Here is a 6,899-nt window from a genome sequence, read left to right on the forward strand (position 1 = left end):
CTATGATTCTTCTATGAAAGTCACCGACACTGTATTAGATTAGAATGCTTAATGAACATCTAAATCAGTAGAATTTCATTAACAGCTGACAGCCGTAAAGGCCAGGCATAACATTTGTGTTTAAGCTTTAAAGATGGTATAGTGATTTTAAAACTACATATATTAAAAAAGCTTGTGGTTTAAAATTATTTTTCCTCCTTACTTTTCATCTTTGCAGTGCAGTATTTTCCACCAATAGGTGAAAAGACCTTTAGTCTGCAATAATGTCGTTCTATAATTATGGGCAAGCTATTTCTATTTGCTATAAACTCAATGTGCCATTGTAATGCACCATGTCACAAATCTGTGCAGGGATTTCACAGTTCTCCATGAAAAGGTAACACAAACTGCCTTAGAAAACAGCCATGATGTGGAGATGCCGACATTGGACTGGGGTAAACACAGTAAGAAGTCTCACAACACCAGGTTAAAGTCCAACAGGTTTATTTGTAGCAAATGCCACAAGCTTTCGGAACTGGCTGTTCCTTCATCAGGTGGGTGGGATTCAGCAAGACCGTATAAACATTTCAAGGCGGCAGAGATTTATTTAAAATTATCTCTGAAGAAAGGTCACTAATGGTTAATTTGTAGGTTGCTGACCATCCATTGAGCACACGTATGATTCAAAGGCATTTAAATCGGTTTGGAGAGGCGATGCAGCAACTCTTTTCACTTTGATGTAATTTTAAGGAAACAGCATGCACCTAAAGTATTAAAAACTATTTTAAAATATCATAAAACTTCAAAACTACTAAATGGCAATTACGGAAATACATGTAACAGAAACTTCAGAAATGTACAAGGTACACCTACTCACCTACACCATTTCACAAAATAGTCATATGATTATAGTTTGCTCCCTGATGACTGTACATTTATCCACAAATCTGACAAGTCCATTCAGAGCAGCAAAATGTTCCTTCAGGACAGGTCACTTAGTTATCAGCCATTTCTTCAGCAATTGTATACAATCCATGGCAATGATGGGGATGGTTCTCCTACCACCAGCTCTGTTTTGGAGGTACTTGCTTGGACTTCTTCCCCATTCTTACCTCTGCTAGCTGCAGCATCTTTCTGAACATGGACAATAATGTCCATGTGAGTCAGTAATTTGAGACATCAGGGCCTAAAAATGTTTTTGTCCAATACTTGTTCTTCAGATGGCAAAACCGCTTGAACAAGTCCAATATGGCAAGCGTGAAAACACTCAGTCCATACCAGAAACGCATGGATATCATAGTGGCATCCATCCATTTCAGGAGACAATGGGCTGTGCCCTTGCTGTATACCTCTTCTATATTGAACATTGTCTGTTGTTGGTCAAGAGACTGATTCATGAGTAGTGTTTCCTCACACAGCTGGCATAGAGGAATAGGTTGGTTGATGGGGGCAATGCTTACCTGGCAAGGGTGAAACCCTGATCAAGCAGGTGGCTCACCCAGGACGAGGCTAGTCCATTGCGCTTCTGATGTGCTGAAGCCTGCGATGTCCCCCAGTGCAGGATACTCGACTGCAAAATTTGTGGTAGTGGGGGATTGTGTTCACACTCAAATTCCAGGCAGCACAGTGACACAGTGGTTAGCACTGCTGGCTTACAGCACCAGGGTCCCAGGTTCGATTCCCGGCTTGGGTAACTGTGGAGTCTACATATTGTCCCCCTGTCTGTGTGAGCTTCTTCCTGGTACTCCACACCTGGAAGAAGGTTTCCCCCCACAGTCCGAAAGGCGTGCTGGTTAGGTGCATCGGCCATGCTAAATTGTCCCTCAGTGTAGCCGAACAGGTTCTGGAGTGTGGCAACCTGGCCCTCTGGCACTGCCCAAGGGAAAAGTGGCAATGCCCGGGGGGGTACCCTGGAACTGCCAACCAGGCATCGGGCAGTGCTAAAGGGATGGGTTTGCCAGTGGGGTGGGGGGGGAGCATTAGGAGATCAGGATTGCCAGGAGAGTATGGGGAGAGATCAAGGCAGGCCATGGGGGTTGAGGCTGGCCCGGACGTGTTCACAGGGCCAGTGATCAGCTATCCAGCGATCATGAGGCCGGAAGTGCGGGCAACTGCGCAGGCGCTGAGTGTGGGAGATTCATTTTGAAAAACCCGCTGGAAAAAACCAGCAGAATTTAGTCCAATTTTTACATGAATTTGGGAGAATCCTGCCCATGTTTTTCCTTTCCCGTTTTTGTGCATTGCTTTTTTCCATGCCCTTCCTGACTGCTTGTCACTAGCCACTCTAGTCAGCAGCAGCAATTTCCCATGCATTGACTCTAATCCTAGTCAGTTTGAAGTCTTGCTTGCAGACATCCTCATACTGTAAATATAGGCCAAATGTGAGTCTTGTTCTAATCACAAATTTGCCACAGAACATGTCTTTGAGATTGCAGCTATCATCCATTCAGTTCACATGAAACAGCCAACACACTTGCCACTGACTCGAGGGGAAACATGCTGAGGATCCCTGCACGCTGGTGTACTTCCATATTTAGCACTCTGTCTTGCCAGGAGATGCTTAATATTTAACTGAGGCAATGGAGGTGAAAGCTGTTCAACTGCTTGTTTTGTCCCTCTACAGTAAAGGTGGGTGCAGGGAACACAAGCCTGGTACACACTGAGCTTTGTATTTTTGATTAATTTGCTGTTGGTCCACTCTTGATCTTCCAACTTTGACATGACAGTTATGGCCTTGGCAATCCGAGCTGATTGCAGCATGAAGAGACGGGTTGCTGAATTGAGGTGTCTCTGGGGCAGCATAGTGGCACAGTGACTAGCACTGCTGCCTCACAGTGCCAGGGACCTGGATTCGATTCCCAGTTTGGGTCACTGTCTGTATGGAGTTTGCACATTCTCCCCGTGTCTACGTGGGTTTCTTCTGTGTGCTCCGGTTTCCTCCCATAGTCCAAAGATGTGCAGGTTAGGTTTATTGGCTATGTTAAATTGTCACTTAGTGTCAGCAGGACTAGCAGGGTCAATACATAGGGTTACAGGGATAGGGGCTGGATGGGATTGTGCTCAGTGCAGACTTGATGGGCCAAATGGCCTCCTTCTGCACTGTAGGGTTTCTATGGATTTTTCTATTGATTTGATGCTATTGATGATCTCCAGTGTGAGGTTGTCAATGTTGATTGAAGATGAAGCCTGTTCTAAACCCCTTTACCTGGAGGTGACATTTGGTCCTTGACTCCGTGGACACCTCAGTAGTTCAAGTAATTGTTAAATGTATCATTTTTAAATGAAGTAAATATATAATTTACAATTTTTCCTTTTAAATAATTTGCAGGCTTATGATAGAGATCAAAGAACACTTTGCACATGTAACTCACCTCTTCTTTAATAATAAATTAAAATGTGATAATATTGAGTCATGGAGTCAAAGAGATTTACAGCATAGGACAGGCCCTTCGACCTAACTTGTCCATGCCACCCTTTTTATAACCCCTAAGCTAGTCCCAATTGCCTGCATTTGGCCCATATCCCTCTATATCCACCTTACCCATGTAACTGTCTGAATGCTTTCTAACAGATAAAATTGTGCCTGCCTCTACTACAATCTCTGGCAGTTTGTTCCAGACACTCACCACCCTCTGTGTGAAAAAAATGCCTCACTGGACCCTTTTGTATCTCTTTCCTCTCACCTTGAACCTATGCTCCCTAGTTTTAGACTCCCCTACTTTTGGGAAAAGATATTGACTATCTAGCTGACCTGTGCCCCTCATGTGGCGGCACGGTAGCACAGTGGTTAGCATTGCTGCTTCACAGCTCCAGGGTCCTGGGTTTGATTCCTGGCTTGGGTCACAGTCTGTGTGGAGTTTGCACATTCTCCTTGAAGCTGTGTGGGTTTCCTCCAGGTACTCTGGTTTCCTCCCACAGTCCAAAGATGTGTGGGTTAGGTTGATTGGCCATGCTAAGAAATTGCCCCTTAGTATCCAGGGATATATAGTTTAGAGCGATTAGTGGGTATAATATATGGGGGTAGGGCCTGGGTGGAATTGTGTTCCATGCAGACTCGAAGGACCTCTTTCTGAACTGTAGGGTTCTATGATCTATGATTATTTTATAGACCTCTATAAGATCATCCCCCCAGGCCTCCTGCACTCCAGAGGAAAAAGTCCCAGTCTATCCAGCCTCTCCTTATAACTCAAACCATCAAGTTCCAGTGGCATCCTAGTAAATCTTTTCTGCACTCTTTCTTTAATTATATCCTTTCTATAAATAGGGTGACCAGAACTGTACACAATATTCCAAGTATGGCCTTAACCAATATCCTGTACAACTTCAACAAGACGTCCCAACTCCTGTGTTCAACGTTCTGACCAATGAAACCAAGCAACCCGAATGCCTACTTCACCCCCCTATTCACCTGCATCTCCACTTTCAAGGAGCTGTGATTACCCCTACATCTCTTTGTTCTATAACTTTCCCCAATGCACTGTCATTAACTGAATAAGTCCTGCCCTGGTTTGATCTATCAAAATGCATCATCTTGCATTTATCTAAATTAAACTTTATCTGCCATTCGTCAGCCCACTGGCCCAAATGATCAAGATTGCGCTGCAATCCTACATAGTCTTCTTCACTGACCACTATGCCACCAATCTTGGTGTCATCTGCAAACTTACTAACCAGGCCTATATTAACAAACCTCAGAATTTAGTGATAGCATTTTTATGCAGGAATAAAAAAATGTAGGTAAGTTGATGTGCCTCAAGGCGTGACTGCAGAATTTTCCTAATAAGAATTAAATCACAAAAGACTCAATGATGTTCTTTTATTAAGTACATACAATACCACATTCTGCAGAATGACTTATTTAAAAGAATTGATGAAAGTGACAATTGTTTTCATGTACAAGGACTCTATTACTAGCAAAGTAGAAAGATGCATTGCTGACAAAAATCAATTTCTAATCTTAACCCAAACCGCCTATTATTCCTGACATTTCTTTCTGTAAAGCAGGGCGTATTAGAAATATGATCATTTTTCATTCCCTGTCATAAAGCTCTCCATAACTATAATAACAAAAGACACATTTGACTGCAGGAGGCCAAGATCCCAGGCACTGCTTCAATTTGCTTATCCAAGTTGATAATTTCACTTTCAGAGCCTTACTCAGCGTGGGAGCAGATGGATGGAATCACAGAATCCTGACATTCAGCCCATCGAGTTTGCACCAACCACCCAGGCCCTATTCCTGTAACCCCACGCATTTATTCTGCTAATCCCCCTGACACTAGGGTCAATTTAGCATGACCAATTAACCTAACTTGCACATCTTTGGACTGTGTGAGAAAACCAGAGCACCCGGAGGAAACCCACGCAGACACAAGGAGAACATGCAAACTCCACATGACAGTGACCTGGAATTGAACCTGGGTCCCTTCAGGCAGCAATGCTAACCACTTTGCCACCGTGCCACCCCAATGTATAGTAGGGTAATATATGGAATGTCTAGTACAAACTCAAAAGGTATTGGGAGAACAATTATATCGAAGCAAAAATACAAGAATGATATCCACTGATTATGGATTTTGTTGGTTATAGATGCGTTTTTTGTGTTTTTATTGTATTTAGGTTTTAATCATCCTAGTACCTCTACTGTCCTGAGATAAACATTCTAAAAAGGAACTGTGCTGGTATCAAAATTGCATGTTTAACCACAACAACTGAATAACAAGATTTCAAGGATTGATTTAACATAATACAAGTTCTATAAATAGTGGCAATGGGGAAATTTTAACCTGAAAGAACATGTTGGCTTAGCATGTTGGATATGAAAATCAGGGAAAATGTAAGCACTTCAGGAAGTAGATTCCAACCCACCAAATTCTGCACTTAACTCGAGCTCATTAGGCTGCTTGCAGAATCCCCTCGGGAGAGATGGCTTCTATGTTACCATACGGTAATCATTGAATTGGAATTCTCTTTCAACTGATCTTGAAATTTAATAGAACATCCATGAATTTCCTGGGTTTTCTGAAATTCAACAGTGAAGGAAAGGTGAGAACACAACAGCAGTTGAGGGGGCTGGATCAATCTCTTGGAAATACTGCTTTCTTACTTGTTAGTGGAAAGACTTTGTTTACAGTACTTTTTTTAAGCATTTACTCTCTATATGTTGCCGGCTTTAAGAGCCACATCAGGATGGTTTGCACGTTAGCTGCCTTACATTGGACCTCGGGCAAGAAAATATCAGCACCTGGAAGTTCCTCTCCAAGCTACCCACCATTTGAACTTGGAAATATATCGCTGTTCCTTCATAGTCACTGGGTCAAAATCCTGGAACTCCCTCCCTAATAGCATTGTGGATATTACCTGCACCACATGGACCTCAGTGGCTCAAAAAGGTAGCTCAGCACTACCTTCTCAATAGTAATTAGGGATGGGAAATACATTTTAAGTTTATTTATTAGTGTCACAAGTAGGCTTATATTAACATTGCAATTACTGTGAAAATCCTTTAGTCGCCACGCTCCAGCACCTACTTGGGTACACTACGGGAGAATTTAGCATGGCCAATGCACCTAATCAGCATGTCTTTCGGACTGTGGGCAGAAACCTGAGCACCTGGAGGAAACCCACATAGACACAGAGAGAATGTACAGACTCCACACAGACAGTTACCCAGGCCAGGAATCGAACCCAGGTCCCTGGTGCTGTGAGGCACAGTGCTAACCATTGTGCCACTCACGTGCTGGTTTAAGCAGTGACACCCACAACGAAGAATGATTTTTTTTTAAAATGAGTATATAACCAGCAGCAGTCTGCTATTCAGATACCTGCAGCCTGATATCATTGACAGGATCAGCATGTTGTTTGGAGAACCGCGGCTTCGTTTTGTTATGTTTATAGGACATAGGGGTTCAGCAGAGGTC

The 6,899-nt window shown here is 43.0% G+C and overlaps 1 non-coding gene across 1 annotated transcript; it reads left to right on the plus strand.

The window, feature by feature from the left end:
* The first annotated feature begins 1,431 nt into the window (after positions 1 to 1,431).
* Positions 1,432 to 1,597, plus strand: LOC145342770 (U1 spliceosomal RNA). Its single transcript, XR_013886624.1, has one exon. It is a non-coding gene; the product is annotated as a U1 spliceosomal RNA (small nuclear RNA).
* Positions 1,598 to 6,899: the final 5,302 nt, after the last annotated feature.

Source organism: Carcharhinus amblyrhynchos, chromosome 4 (genome assembly GCF_965287045.1).
Source record: "Carcharhinus amblyrhynchos chromosome 4, sCarAmb.v2.hapA, whole genome shotgun sequence".
Lineage (NCBI taxonomy): Eukaryota > Metazoa > Chordata > Chondrichthyes > Carcharhiniformes > Carcharhinidae > Carcharhinus > Carcharhinus amblyrhynchos.